General features: G+C 41.3%; 1 long non-coding RNA gene across 2 annotated transcripts in view; it reads left to right on the top strand.

The window, feature by feature from the left end:
- Positions 1-16,568, top strand: part of LOC139705173 (uncharacterized) — a 413,615-nt gene that overhangs the window by 270,699 nt on the left and 126,348 nt on the right. The gene's annotated exons all lie outside the window — the stretch shown is intronic.

Raw genomic sequence — 16,568 nt, 5'->3', positions numbered from 1 at the left:
TTCATAAGACTGTAAGGAACTGTTATGTGCATTGTATGGCAAGGAAACCAAAGCTCATGGTGTTTACGTCTTGCTCAGGATCTCAAGATATGGCGGTGTGGAATCGCGGAACACCAGGATGTTTGTTTTCAGGGCACAGGTTGAGAACCCCTGTGCTGTGAGGCTTTTCTCCTTCCTTCCCCTACTTTTTCCTGTGGGTTTTCTCCTTTAATCTTCCTCCCTCCCTTCTTCTTCTTTTATTCATTTGCAAATGGAAAATTCTAAGCAGGTCCCAGCAGGGAGATAGAGTGGGTTCGTCCTATAGAGTTTCTGGCCACAAAACAATAGGAGATGGGAGTCTGGGTAGGAACTTCTTTCTTGGCCACTGATTTAAACATGTAGAGCAATGCTTGACACATAGTAGGCCCTCAGTTAATAGCAACTGAATAGAATTAAGGTGGGTTCAGGCCACAGAAAGCCTGCACATAAGCTTTTGTCGTCCTCAGCTTAAATGTAGTGGCTTAGATGATGTTTAGTAATTTTCCACACTTTTGTTGGAAAAAAAACCACACTTTTGTTCCTTCTGTTTCCTCTTAATTTTTAGTAAAATGCTTAAAAGAAATAAGACTTCTGAAGTCACATAGGAGAGACTTTCAGGACCTGGGCTGGAAAGGGACATCAGAATGCCCTTGGGGGGTTGGTGTGGGGAATGTGGTAAGGAAAGGAGTTGCAGGGCACCATGGTGTGGAGACGCAGGAGAGAGGGCCTACGTGCAGGGGGTTGTGCTCTCTTTCTCTCTTATAGGCTCTTTCTAGTCTCTCCAGCGGAGGGCTTTGTGTTATTTGCAAGAGTGAATGTCTCCTTCAGTAAGCTATGCATTCTCCTCCTTCTTTCTTCTCCTTTTTCTCCCTTTCTGCTTCTCTCCTCTTCTCTCTCTCTCTCTCTCTCTCTCTCTCTCTCTGCTTTTTGATTTTCTTTTATTTTGCCTGCTGTTGTTCTCCAAGGACTGGGGATGGGGCTCAGCGGTAGAGTGCCCTAAGTTTAATCCCCAGCATGAGAAAAAGAAAAAACCAAACAAAAACCTCCAAACAACACCAACAACATAAAAATCCCCAACTGTTGTTCTCCAGTCATTGTTGTCAATGCTGTGTGACCTTCAAAGGTGGTCTTCCCAAGCTCATCCCAAGCTGGACATCTCTCTGCACCATCACTGTCCAAAATGTGGGTGTGTTATGGAAAAAATGGACATGGGGACACATGGCAGAGATGTAAAGGACTGAACCCATGTAAAGGGTACCCACAGTTGCCAACTCTCCAGTGACTGTTCATTTAGAGCCAAAGGACTTGAGCATGGCCAGAGTGTTCTGTACTATTTGCTCCCAGCCGCCTTAGTCGGTGGGCATCTCCCTAGCAGCCATTAGTTGGCCAGTGTGGGAATCAAAAAGAAGACAATGGATCTCATAGTCCAGAGAAGGGCTGATTCTTAGAGTGGAATCCTTGAAGTCTCAGATTCACATTCAGTTTTCATTTGCACAAGGCTGCATTCTAGCCAAGTTAATTGATCTGCTTGAGTGTCGTTTTCTTTACTTGTAAAATATATTCGTCCCTCAGTATCTCTAGGGAATGAGGCCCAGGTCCCCCTTCTTCAGATGCCCACAGATGCTCAAGTCCCTTATATAAAATGGCCCAGAAAAAGCTATGCACCCTCATATGTTCTTTAAATCATCTCTATGTGACTTATGATACCTAATATACTGTAAATGCTAGGTAGTTGACATACTATCTTGATTAGGGAATAATGACAATGTACTTATACTCCCTCTCACTTCCTCCCTTTTCTCCTCACTTATCTCAGAAGAATATAAATTTTCTTTGACTTGTTTGAATGTGCTAAACCCCCATCTTTGAATCTTTGGCTCACATGTATACCTCACAGTGACGTGCCTAACTAAGATGGCTTCTCAAGACATTTTCCTATCTGGGATAGTCATTTCTCTGAAAAGAATCTTCTGAGCAGCTGATGGGAGGGAAAATATAATTCTCCATTTCATTTTGAATGAGTGAATGATGAAGTAGGGAGGCATGGCTTAATGAAGCGCCAAGTGATGTGACCATATATTGAGTGACAAGCTTTACAGGCGAGAAGGGAGTTGAGACCACAGGAGGGCTTCTGTCTCAAAGAACACTTGATATTATGCGGCCATACCCAGTGGCCTCATTAGCAGAGATGAACTATTGCAGGTGATTTGCCAGATCTCTGTGCACATAGGGGTTCTGTAATGGTCCTTCAGAGGGCAGAATGGAGGATCTAGGAAACAAGGGATAGTAATAAAGATGAAGACCACAGTGATGATAGCCTGAACTTGGGGTCTCAAGTCTGTCATTTTCAAGTTCACTGAGGTTATTGCAAGCCTCAGTTTCCTCCCCTACAAATAGGGATCAAAATACCTTTTTCCCAGGGATGTTGAAAGAATTTCATGGAAAACCATATGTAAATCACCTGCATATGATGAACACATTGTTCCTTCCTCATTAATTCCTACTCGTTTGTTAAGAATCAGGTTGGGTGTCACCTACTTCAGGATGCTCCACCCTTCTCTGCCTCCTTGACTTCCTGGTGTACTACCTGTATCATCCTAGTGAAAAGTACTGAGTGGCTTGTTTTCATTCTCAAGCTTCTTGAAAGCCAGGAGCACCTCACTTTGACCTTTGTCCCTGCAGCTACCAGTGTGATGCTGCACAGATTATAGGAAATGTTCAACTAAGGGCACTGTCCTAGTCGAACAAATATACTTAGAGTTTTAAAAAAATTACCAAGTATGTATTTCTGAAAAGGCTTAAAATTTATATATATGAAGTATATGATTCAGCATCAGTGCTTGGCCAAGCTTCAACACCTATCGAGGACACTGACAAAGACAAACCTAGGTTTTAACCTGGTGTCAACCTGAAAGTCAGGTCAAGATCTCAGAGAGAAAGAGTGGAGCGAGAAGGAGACGGCCTCTTTCCCTTGTGGAAAAAGTCTTTGAGGGATGGCAGTAAGAGACCCAGTGTACTTGAAAATGTCTCTTCCAATCTGAAAATAAGCTGAATTTCCTGAACCGCTTTTGGAAAACCAAATCTTGGAGGATTTTTCTGACTTTCATCCTTCCTGCGTCAGCATTTGGAAGAGAAACAAGGAACAATTAACAATTAAAAGAAACTTCTTTTAATACAGTATTAACCAGGGGTAGATTTGGGGATGGGGAGAGACAGAAAGGTTAACGATGGTAACTTTTTAATTGTGTGAAACTGAAAGAATTATGGAATTACCTAGCACTTAAGCTCTTCATCTCCTTTCATTTGATCTCTAGCCAAGTAACTACTGAAGAATAATTTAACATTCTCTGAGTCGTCAATAATAAGGCTTGCAATGCGATAGTTAAATGCACTTGAAATTTTGATGAGATCATTAATAATATCTCTTGTCAGTGACTTAACTCTAGTTAATAACTTCCTTGTGACTCTCGTCAAATAGATTTTCCTGGGGATATTAATTTCCAAAGGTTTATGGATGTCCTTCAATTGTTCGCCAGTGACAGAAATAGCCACTTTGCTGTGGCATGTTTTGAGGTTTTGCCCTTACTTCTAAGAAAAAGGCGATAATTGTGTAAACCAACTACTCATCTGTGTTTGGCATCAAGTTTTAACCTAAAACCTGAAGTGATATTTTCTAAAAAGAATAGTTTCGTGTAATTTTCACAATAACAGCATGCCAACACCAACTATTCTAAAATGGTAGCCTGTTATTTTACAAGTTATATAAGTCTAATAGAGGAGAAAAAATCCTCTGACTGCCTCTCTTTGGGAATGGTTTTCTTAGAATTTTCCTGACTAATACAGGCTCACGTCAGTATTCTCATTTCTCATCTTCTGCTGCTCGCACCGCACAACCAATCCAAACCCACTTCCATCCCAGAGCCAACCCGAGGTTCCAAGAGTGAACTGCATCTGTATTTGCTCTGTGGTGGGGAAGAAAACTTGGGATGGGGTCGGCAGAGAGTTTTTCATTAGATTCTAAAACTGTCAAGCAGAAGGGCTGCCTTCAGTTAGAAGGAAGCATTTAAGGGCAGAAAAAGAGAGAAGTGCTTCATATATCTAAATAATGCTCATTCAGAATTTGTCACTCCGGATAGGAACCTAGAGCCCCCAGGCTTGGCATGGGGAAGGGGACACATGCATATTTGCTGAATGAATGAATGCAACAAATAGGGCCAAATTGGATTTGGTCAACTTATAGATGATGGATGTAGGAAATCAATTTCTTTTAAGTTTCAGACCTTTCCCTTCCTTTTCCTGTCTTCTTCTAAGTATGTGAATTACTGGGAAAAGAGACTGGTTTCTCCAAGAATCAGGGAAATCTCTTCTACTATTATGAAACACACGTAATATGTTCTTTCAAATTTTCTTCTTTAAAAGAACGAAAGACAGAACTTTATACATGATCTCTAAGGTTCCTTAACCCCATAAAGTTTTCTTTTTACATGTGAAACAAAAGCCTAGGTTGAGAAATGGTCCTTTCTGGGCTTCTACAGTCCTATGGGGGAAAACACACATATTTAGAAATAGAGAAACAACGGTACAAACAAGATTAAGCAAGCGTTTGGGGGCTGGGGTTGTAGCTCAGTGGTAGAGCACTTGCCTAGCATGTGTGAGGCACTGGGTTCAATCTTCAGCACCACATAAAAATGAATAAATAAAATAAACGCTATTGTGTCCATCTACAGCTAAAAATATATATATTTTTTAAAATAGAGTTCAAACAATATAGTCTGTCTACATGCTGTAGCTCCTGGAGACCTAGGTGACAAGATGCCCTTGAACTCCTACAGGACAGACCCACACCTGGGTCTTGCTCCACTCCCATCTGTTCTCCCAGACCATCCTCCATCCACTCCCTCCTTTTCTCTGCTGACTTCAGTATCTCTATCTGTCTTGGAGATTTCTGCTCAGCTCAGGAAAGCATGCACATCTTTTCTGTTCTGAACAAATACCACGGGCTTCATGTTGCCAATGTCTCACTCCAGCCTTTGTCGTATCTCACTTGAATTTGGACAGCCACCACTTCCGCTCACTAACCTCGTCCTCCCTACATCCCTTGGCTCTCAGCATTGACCACTCCCTCTCTCTGGAGATGCTTTTTTTAAGGTCAACTGTGTACTCCCACACTAAGACCATTAGCCCAGTCTTCTTGCTAAATGAACTCTCATTAACTAGTTGGCAACTCTTCATCTGGCACTACTTCAATAATCAATTGTGAACATGTAAGTCTGATGTTCAGGAAAGATGTATCTCCATAAGTCCAAAATACATAAGTTCTGGGTAAAACCACAAGAGTGAATTTTTTCCTCTTAATAGACTTTATTTGTGATTCTAGAGTTGGGCAGGCATCCATACCCAAAATGGCCCAGAATGCCCCCAATTATGATGTTTTTACCTTTCTTTGTCTCCTTGTCTTTTGCTATCTGTTCCTTCCAACTCTTCTTAGTAATTCTCACCATAAGTCTCCTTCCTGGAATCCTCTTTCCTCCAGCTTTCTTGCAGATGCCTTCTTGATGCATTTTCTTGGGAAACTAAATTCACTCTTATGGTTTTACCCAGAACTCATGTATTTTGGACTTATGGAAATCTATCTTTCCTGAACATCAGACTTACATGTTTAACTGTTTGCTTACATGAAAGTTCATATTGGTCTTCATGCCTGTATTCTCTGAGCTTTTCAAGGGTCTCTCAACACCTGGGAAACCCAAATAAAAAGAAGATGAACTCCAAAATAAAAAAGCAATTCTGTGGAAGCAAACTTAATAAGTATTATGTAGAACATAATATCATATCAGTTTCATTACAAAAGTAGGTTTATTATTTAAGAAAGTTCAATTTGCAGATAATTGAAAAAAACCTGTAGCCAATCAAAAATGGACTGAATTGCAAATAACTTTAGAAATCAAAATTATAAAAATTCTCTCAAACTTTTACTGCAAAATTTATATTTAATGTGGGATGTGGGTAAATTTTAATATCTTCCCTATGATGTGGGATGGGATTTCCAGAAATAAGAGTGCCAAGACTTTGAAGATCTTTCCAGCATCCCTGCCTCCTGTATTATCTCCATCTGGATATTCCACAGGCATTTAAAGGTTGGCATGTTCAAGGCCAAGTTCATCTTCTTCCCTCTCTGGTATTCCCTATTTTAGTTGGCATTGCCTAGTCACCCACGCTGGAAGCCACCTTTGGATTCTTGATCTTCATATTTCCAAGACTCTTCATATTTCCCTGTTCAATCAATGGCTACATCTTAGTACGTTTGTGTGTGTGTGTGTGTGTGTGTGTGTGTGTGTGTGTACGCATGCTTATGTATTAAATCCATGTATTCATTCTTTTTCTCTTTCACTGGTATTACTCATGTTCTGGTCAATTCTCACCTTGACCCTTGCAATAATCTTGTGTCTCCCTATAGATTCCTCTTTCCTGATAGTCACCTTAAAATTCAAATGACACCCTGTTACTTCTACTTTAAAATGTTTCGGGGACTGTGTCATGATTTTTAAAGAAAATCTGAGTTCCTAATATGACACATAAAGCCTCTTTTACACATTTCTTCAGACTCCTCTCACCTCTACCTGCTTGGCAGGTGACAGTTAGTGCTTCCAGGGGGGCAGCACTATGGGTCTCCTGGCTTCAGGGTTTCCTCATAATTCCCTCCCTCCCTATAATTCTCCTTTCCCCTTTTCTCACTCTATTTATTCCTTAAGACTCAGCATAGGTGCTACCTGTTTTAAGGAGCCTTCCAAGAACATCTCAAACATGGACACCCAGCACCTCCCTCTATCCACGTACCACCCTGTATCACAACATTCTATCCACAGGTCCTCTACCCACTCATCAGTAAGGATGTGCTCATTCTTATCTTCCAATTCTCATTCCACAGGAAGTAGCCTTATGCTACAGGTCCCCACTCTGGGAATCCACGTTCTTGACTAGAGTACTTAGGTAGATTTCAGACATACCCAGCCTGGAAATCTATCTAAAATAATTCCTGTAAAGTGGTTCCTTAACTAAGGCTTAAGTGAGAAGAAGGAACTTAATCTCTGGAGTGAAGCTTATAACTACTTTACATAACAATTAACAAGCAAATCATGTATGATCTATGTTGCAGATTATTGTCTGATTGTTTCTCACTAAGAACTGATAACAGGTAAGGCTAGGGAATTGTTTCTGTTCAGGTGTGATCTAGATGAAATTTTCTTGAATTGCCTGCTTTCTGATGATCCTATTCTGGGATTTAATGTTCTTATAGTCTCTGATGTATTCACACAAAAAATATTTTGTATACCAAATTCCCTATTAAAAGCAAACTTCATTCTGTTTGTCTGCACATGCTCAATGTCTGTGTCTAGGTTTGAGATAGTCCTCCGTGTCCACATGTAAGGAGATTGCTTTTTCTCCAGCCCTATGCCAAATGTTCTCCAACTGTTCTTGACTCTCTGGGACCTTTTCTTTCCTTTTCCCTGTACCACCATAGCAAAAAGTAGACAAAACAAGTAAAAAATAAATAAACGAAGACACTGAGTTGTTTTCCAATGGCCCTTTAAGTAATAGGGTTGCCAGAATAGGAGAGAAAGAAAATATAGACTGCCCAGTTCCATGATTATTTTTTGTAAGTACATCTCATGCCATATTTGGGATATATACCAAAAGAAAAAGAGCCATTATCTGAAATTCATATTTAACTGATGTCCTATATTTTATCTGGCAACATTACTCTGGAGTTGAACTCAGACCCATACACATTTCATGCTCATGAGAAATAGGTAGGACTACTTTCACTTCCAGAGGAAAGTAGCCTCACTCCCACTTTTCCTAAAGCAAAGATGCCCTCTTGGTCTATCCTTAGTTATTTTTCCTCTCAACTCTATGATTAGCAAACAATATTCCAGTTATACTGATACTGGTTTCTAGCACCAGACCTAGATTTTAGGGAGTTTTGAGTGCTATGTTCTATGGGAAACCAAAGGGCAGATGCTTGACCCAAAGAGATGTCACCACGGGCTCCAGGTTGCCATTTGGGAATATAGGCACCGTCTTTGGAGAGAGTCTTTTAAAAGAAATGCCAGATACCACCATTTAATGTTAAGACTCCAGAATCTCTGCACTCCAGCTTCTTGGCTCTGCTCAGGGTCCCCACCCTGCTGGTGCTGTAGCCATGGACTCTGAGTGAAGAGGGGAAAAAGCAGCCTCTGTGAAGGGCAATGTGGGAAGTTCCTGATGAAAATGGCTTCCCCGTTGGACAGAAATACTGGTGCCATCTTTTCAGCAAGATCATTGTCCCATTTTCCTTTATTCCTTCCTGGGTTTCCTTCCTTAGTATCCCCAATTCAACAGACAACAGGAACCTCCTTCTTTGTCTTTGGAGGGGATGTGGCAGGGGACAGGGGAAGCATAGAACTAACTACCATTTCTGGGGTTTGATTTTCTCAGTTTCATGCCACTGAGGGAATTTTCTAGGTGTTCTAGTCTAGAAAGTTTGAGGTGACGAGATGGCCCTGAAGAAAAGGGAAAGAGCAAAAGGAAGATTCTCCTGGACTGAAAAAATAAATGTGATTCTCAGACAGCAGGAAGTGGGCAGAGGGGAGTGGTTCCTGTGGACAGAGGACAACGTCCTTCTCTCTATCATCCCTCCCTGACAGTGTGCCAAGGAAGTGGCAGAATCTCAGAGGGGACAGTGACAGAGGGGGCCAGGAGTAAACCACAGGGCTCCCCAATCATTTCATGATCCCATGACCTGAAGGAATCCTCAGAAGAGAAAACACAAATCAGAACTATTCAATCATAATGGTGATTGGTGGATGAAGGGGCTTCCTTGTTTCACAGTGTTACTCAAGACTCCAGAACCCAGTGTGATGAAAGACCCCTCCCACCCCCCGTAACCACTGTTAAGTACACCAAAAGCACAGTGTAATCAGTTGACTTTTAAAGCACAAAGGAGCAGGAATATCCATTTACCTGATGCATAGAAAGAGGTTCCACCCCACTATGGTGATACTTGTACAAATGCATAATCTATAAATAACATTATTTGGTGGCAGCATCTCAAGGATTTGGTATTCTGACATTTCCCCTTATTTATTTGATGTATTGGGCACACTTGGCCAAGACTAGACTTTTTCATGGGCCAAAACATAGAAATAAACTTGAATTATTTTCCATAATAAATGCCTGTGTCTTTGCAAAAAAAAAAAAAAAAAAAAAAAACAAACCCTATGTAATTACCACCACATAATTTGCTAGTTTAAACTCCTGAGCTCCTGGGATGATATTTACCCACATTCTCAAGTATTTTTTGCATGCTGATAGTGTAGCACTGATAATCCATATAACAAATGTACTTATGGTATAGTCATATTAATAGTTATCTGTAATATGCAACAATTATTATTGTCATTTTACAAATGAGGAAACTAAGGCACAAAGAGGTAAAGTCATCCATACAGCTAGAAAGTTCTAGAGCCGAGACTCAGACCTGGAAGTCCATACTGCCCATCTGCTTCCAGGACTATCCCTTCTGCCTGAATGCAAGGCTCTTGGTCAGGTCAGTCCTCCCATCCCATATACTCATGGCCCCTTACTTTTCCTTCACAGTATTTACTATAGTTTGGAAGGATTTGATTATTTTGTTTCTCCTTCTGTGGATACACAGTTTATAAATATGAAGACTTTGCTCACTGAGGTCAAGACTACATACTCTCCAAGCCTGCCCTCTTCTTTTTCCATAGTGGTAGAATCATGGCCAGGCAATGGCTTCCTGGACACCTACATTGCCCAGACCTCATTACAATTATGTGTCGTTATGAGATTAAGTTTTTGCATAAAGAATGTGAGCACCAATGATGGATTTCACATCTATTGCTTTTTGTTGTTGTCTGCCAGGACCAAGTATAACCTAGGTGGATAAAAAAGTTTTAGGGATGGAAGACTGGGAAGAAAGAATGGGTCTCCAAAGACCAAGTGGACTAGAGGTAACCATCGACCTGAACACTCAACTCAGTTTATTATATGACAATGAAATTCACTTTGATCTTCTTTAAACCATTGGATTGTTTTGGTTCTCTGTTACAGCAGCCCAACCTCACCTAGGCTCACAACTACATTTCTGGAACAAACTAAACAGAGAAAGGGCTCAACACACATTTATTAAGTGACCAAATGCACAACTATATAAATAAATACCACCCCTATAAGTATTTTCTCAGAAATATTTGAAAGATAGGACTATACCTTCTATTTGTTTTCTTCTACATCAAGTGCAGCATTGAGCACACAATAGGTAACCAAACAATGAAAAAAATTACGAATAGGGAAATATTGGGAATTTTCACATTCACTTTTGTCTTTTACATAATTTTGGACACATAAATACTTTCCAAATAGTTGTAAAATTTAATCATATATACAATGTGATTCAAACTGAAATTCATATATAAGGTATATTCATGCAAAGTTAATTTTCCAATCAAAATAATTGGGGCAAAGGTCAAGCAATGTGTTATGCATAATGGACTTGGAGTTAGGGGATTCTAACTGGAGTCCAGTTATAGTTCTAGTCATGTCTGTGACCTTAGATAATCACCTAAGTTCTTCAACATCAGTCAGTGTACATCTGTTATATAGAAGGTATATGAAAAAGTTTCTTTTTAAAGGTTCCTTTAATGTCTAAAGCTTCATGATTCTATATACTCTATTTTTATTCCCTGGAAATGTTTAGATTAACATTCCTTAGAGTTCCTATTAATTTTAAAGACAATTATGTGGCTATGGGAATGCTTATTTAAATTCTTTGTTAGTCCATGAAGACTTACACTGGGGCACTGCTATAAGCATATTAAGTATATTAAATGTGCACAGTAATCTCTCCAAGAAGCATTACTACACCGTTTAACATTTGAACAAACTAAGACTCACAAATATCAAGTAATTTCCTAATGTCCCTTAACTAGTAAGTCCTAAATGTAGGGTACCAAATTTGGGTCAAATAGTTCATGTATTTATTTATTCCACTCAGGGCTGTGTACTAGGCACTATTTTAGCCAGCTTTGACCAAAAGACATATCAAAAATAACACAGAGGAGAAAAAGCTTATTTGGGGCTCACAGTTGCAATCCACAGACGGCCAACTCCATTGCTCTCTGCCCAAGATGAGGCAGAACATCATGGTGGTAGGGTGTAGCAGAGGAAAACTGCTCAGGACATGGCAATTAGGGAGCAGAGAGAGAGAGAGCTTCACTCAACATCTTTTCACTGCTGTAACTGACGGATCTGACTAAGGGATCTGTAAGGAGGAAAAGTGTATCTGAGGGCTCAAGATTTCAGAGGTCTTAGTCCATAGAAGGCCGGCTCCACTGAGCCTGAATATGACGGTCCCAGAGTGCGGCAGAGGGAAGCAGCTCACGTCACAGTGATCCGAAAGCAGAGAGAGCAAATCCACTCTCCAGATACAAATATATACACCAAAGCCACCCCTAATTCCCACCTCCTCCAGCCACACCCTGCCACTTCAGTTATCACACAGTTAATCCCTATCAGAGGATTAATTCACTAATGGAGTCAAGACTCTCACAACTCAATCATTTCTCCTCTGAACTGTCTTGCATTGTCTCCCACATGAGCTTTTGGGGGACACATGACATCCAAACCATAACACCAAGCTATACCCTCAGTGAACTGCCTCCTCCAGCCACACAATACCTGCCTATACTTACCACCCAATTAATCCATATAAGGGAATTAATGCATTCATTAGGTTAAAGCTCTTATAACCCAATCCTCTCACCTCTGAACTTTCTTGTATATCTCATACATGAGCTTCCATTACAGGCACCTACTCTACGTTGCTACCAGTCACTGGCAGAGGTGGTAGAGATATGGCACTTAGCAAGGCAGAAAGGGCTCTGCCCTAAAGAAACTTAAATTCTACCTGGGGATGGGGTAGATAATAAACAACTACACAAAAACATACATAAGGAAACCTCAAAGAGTGATAAATTATATGAATAAAATAAGGCAAATCAAGGTGATGGGGTATGAGTAGACTAGAGTAGAAATGATATCTGGGGAACCACTAAGGAGTTCTGTTTCAGGAATACTGAGATGTCTCTTTGACATCTAAGAGAAGATTCTCCTATTGCTACTTCTGATAATACTAATAATTGCCATGTATGTGTGTCTGTCACATTCTTGACACTAGTGTACATTCCAAATATAACAACTGATTTAATCTTCACAAAAATTCTATGAGTGCTTATTCCCCTTTCACAGATGAGGAAACAGCTCCCATAATTTTCTGAAGTCCTAGACAAACAGGTATCAGGGTAAGGATTGAAATTCAGCCATTCTGGCTCTATGGGGTCCATCCTGCCCTCTATTCTACTTTGGCAAGAGAACTGGTAGAAACAGGATTGAGAAGTTCTGGGACAAAGTGAGATCTGGAGGAGTCTTCAGCACATATTTTGCATTAAGACCATTGGTCAGTGATGGCAGAGAGTTGGAAGGGAAAGGAAAGCCAGGCCTGAGTCCTGGGATGCACCAGGGTTTTTGAGGACAGGTGTAGAAAGAGGAATCAGCAAAGAATCACGAGAAAGAGCAGTCTAGAGATGGCAGGGGTGGAGGTGGAACTCACAAGTTGGGTTAATAGCATCAGAAGAGGCAAGAAATGATTCAAACAATGAAAGGTGTTCTTATATGTCCTCTGTCACTGAAAGGTCACAGAGGATAAGAACAGGGAAGGGACAATATAGAAGACATCATTGACTTGACATGAGCAACCCAGTGTGAAGTGACAGGTTTGGGAGGAAACATGAGATGAGGGCATGAGTAACTAACCCTTTAGAGAGTCTTGCTGTGAAGCAGATCATAGAAATGGAATTCTGTGGTGTAGAGCAGGAGGTGTGGCCAAGGGAGGGGCATTCATACAGGATACATACCTACTTATCTACCTCCATAGTAAAGATGAGAAACCCTCCAGCATGTCTGGTTGTTTGATTCAGGAACCCATGCAGTCAACCTCTCTGCCCCATCTCCCCTAATTACATTAAATACAAAATGAATGAATAGGTTGATAAATTTTGAAGTGGACTCCAGATGTGATTTTTTTTTCATAAGCTATCCAGCTGAGTCATCACACAAAAGCAGTCCTCCATGGTGGGCTCATGCTGTTAGTTCCTTCATTTCTTCCCCTCACTCACCCATCACACAGACAAGGAGGAATTCGGGAAGTGACAAGAGCCTCCACCGCAGTTTAATAATTTCCCCCCACTGGATGTCTGTTTTTGCATCAAGACTTTGGCTTCAGCTTCCTCTTAGTTATGTGACATCTATGCTGTAGTAGCTTTGAAAGCCAAAAATTTGCCTCACCTTTGAAAATTGGATTGTGTATATGCACAGTTGAGCCTTAGTCAAAATAGAAATAAAAAAACTGTGTACTTGTGTACACATTGACATGAGACCATTCATTCAGTGATTTATGCTGCAAACATTTATCAATGTCCATGCTCTCATAAGCCTTATGTCAGACACTGGTGATAAAACGAAAATATGACACTCCCTACTTCCAAGAACCTCCTCTCCAGGGTAGGATCAGGAAGAAAACTATCACAACTAGATGTCAGAGAGCAAACTAAACACAATGGTGGTCACATCAGAAGTTCTCTGCTACCCTTCCAAGTGGAAACCATTTGCACGTGTTTGTGTGTGTTTGTATTTGTCAATTTTCTGTTAAAGATAGCCAAGGCTAAGAACATCATAAATCAGAGTTTACTTATTTCACACATTTTGAGCCTGAAAGTCCAAGACCAGGTGATCCCCTCTGCTCAATCTCCGATGAGGGAGCTCTGGCTGCATCACAGCGTGGTGGAGAAGTGGGGAGGGAAATGGCCACATGGAGAATGGGTCAAGTATGGAGGCTAACCTCACTCTATCATCCCCCTCTCTCCTGAGAGCACCATTCATACCTTCCAAGAACAGTGTCCCATGTGACCTAAATACTTTGTACCAGGCCCCAACTCTTAAAGAGTCCATCACCCCAACGCTACCACATGTGAACCAAGCCTGCAGCATATAAGCCTTTGGGGGTAATCCAAACCACAGCAGTGTGTGTTGTCTAAATGTACTGGTGGGGAAGTGAGAGTTGAGCCAAGCCCTTAGGCTGAAAAAGAGACACCTGACATAGGGCACAACACAAGCAAAAGCACAGAGGCAGCTTAGTTCATAATGATAAAGGAGCTGTCACAGGTGACTGGAATACTGAAAAAATAATAAGTGGTAAGGAGGGCTGGAAGACAAGGAACAGTTGTAAGTGAAGCAGCAGGAGCTGAGACAGAAAGTGTAGATTGGCCCAGATCATCAACCCACCTACCCACCCATGTACCCATTCATCCATCCATCTACCCACCCACCCATCCATCCATTTACTAATTCTTACATTTGCAGAACAATTATTTCTGAGAGCCTACTATGTACAGAAACCTGTGTTTACTGTTAGAGATACAGCGGTGAGCAAAGATGGGCACAATCTCTGACACCTTGACTTTGGACTTCTGGCCCCCAGCCTAGACTCTGGACTTTAGAACTGTGAGAGAATAAGTTCTGTTGCCTTAAGCCACCTCATCTGTTTGTGGTAATTTGCAACAGCAGCCTAATGCTAATACATAAGGTTGTGGTGAGTATTACATTTGTTATTACATGTAAAGTGTTAAGAATGTTGGCTGCCACATATTATGTACTCAATAAAATATAAGCCATTTTTATAATGTGGTTGGCATGGTCCCTGAGTGGGCTTACTTGACTAGGAAAATTTCTCATTGAACCAGTTGTTGTTAATTATGGGTGGGTTCTTAGGTGGGAAAAAAATTGATGTTGGACAATCTCCTCATCAAGCAAACCACTGGGAGAAATGGTCCACCCCGTTGGATGTCACATGCTTTAAAAATCAGCATCAATACCCTCTGCCCTTCATTCAATATACTTCAGTCCCCTCTGGGACACAAAAGCTCCTATTTCTCTGTTTCATTCCCTGCTTCACTAAGAAAAGTAACTATATTACATTGCTAAGCTGCCTGAGAAAATACCACAGTCTGGGTGGCTTCAACAACAGAAGATTTTTCCCTCACTGTTCTGGAGGTAGAAGTCTGAGGCAAAGATGTCAGCAAGTTTCATTTCTCCTGGGGAACACTCTCCTAGGCTTGAACAGGGTCCTCTTCTTGCCACGTCTTCTCACGGCCTTTCCCCTGTGTGTGAGCCATTGGTATCTCTTATGCGTTTACAAATTACACAAGATACCAGTCAAACTGGGTGAGGGTTGTCCATGCAGACAGAGTCCTTAGCACACATTTTGCATTAAGAACTTTGGCCAGGACCCAATGGCAGAGAGTTAGAAAGGCAAGGAAAGCCAGGCCAGACTCCTGGGGTGCACCAGGGTTTTGGAGACAGGCAGAGGAAGAAGAACCAGCAAACTTAATCCCTTTATGCATTTACAAGCTGAGGTCCTGGGAGTTAGGGCTTCAACATATAAATTTGGAAAGTATACAGCTCAGTCCTTGACATCCAAATCCTAAAAGCAACCTAGAACATATGGAATTCTAATGCTTAGTCATTGGCTATAAAGGCCTTATGGCCCAGAAAGGCCAATGCCAAAGATTTCAAGTCTCCCTGGATTGTCAGGAAGTGGGATGGGAACACAGGATGGGGCCCCAGTGTGGTTTCTGGTGGGGTTACTAGGGGGGTGGGCACCAGGGCGCTGTGTGAAACTGATGGGACCCTGACCAGACGCCCTGCTGTAATTGCCTGTTTCAATGTCTGCATCCCCTCTAGACTGTTATTTGCTGGAGGGCAGGGACCATTTCTCTCTTGTTCATCTTTGAATTCCCCAATGACTGGCACATATTTGGCATATTTGTGGATTGAATGATTCACTTCGGCAGCCGTTCCCCTGTGTGAAAGTCACTTTCTGTGTAATGAAAGCAAGTTCTTTCTGCATCTAGAAATCTTCACTCCTCCTGTCTTGATCTTAAAGAGGTCTTGTCTTATTTTTGCCCTTTGGAAATATTTGATGCTTACAGGATAATCAGGACCATTTACTGAAGAGCCACCATACACCGGGCACATAACTAAGGGCTTTGTGAGTATCTTATTAAATCCTCACAACAGCCCTGGGAGGTGCCTGATTTTTGATTCATTTCATTGGTGCAATAGCCATCACTCAGAGAGCTGTGTTCCCTACCCCAAGTCTCATAGCCAGTTAGGTGGCTGCTGGGTCCAATTGGAAACCTAGGTCTCTGGTTGTTAAGCTGAAGCCCTTACCCACCTATGCTTTACCACTTCACAAACCCTATGCCTGCAGGGCTTCAGAATAGATTTTCAAGGACAGATGTGCCCCCTAACTAATTAGATCTAGTGACCCTAGAAAAAATAGGGATTTGACTTGTGAATGAATCATCAGAAGACTTATATTCTTCAGCCAAACAATAGCCCACTTGCTTTATAAAATCTTTGTTTAGCAC

Source organism: Marmota flaviventris, chromosome 3 (genome assembly GCF_047511675.1).
Source record: "Marmota flaviventris isolate mMarFla1 chromosome 3, mMarFla1.hap1, whole genome shotgun sequence".
Taxonomy (NCBI): Eukaryota; Metazoa; Chordata; class Mammalia; order Rodentia; family Sciuridae; genus Marmota; species Marmota flaviventris.
Note: the sequence above shows the minus strand (reverse complement) of the source record. Positions and strands in the feature narration are given on the sequence as shown.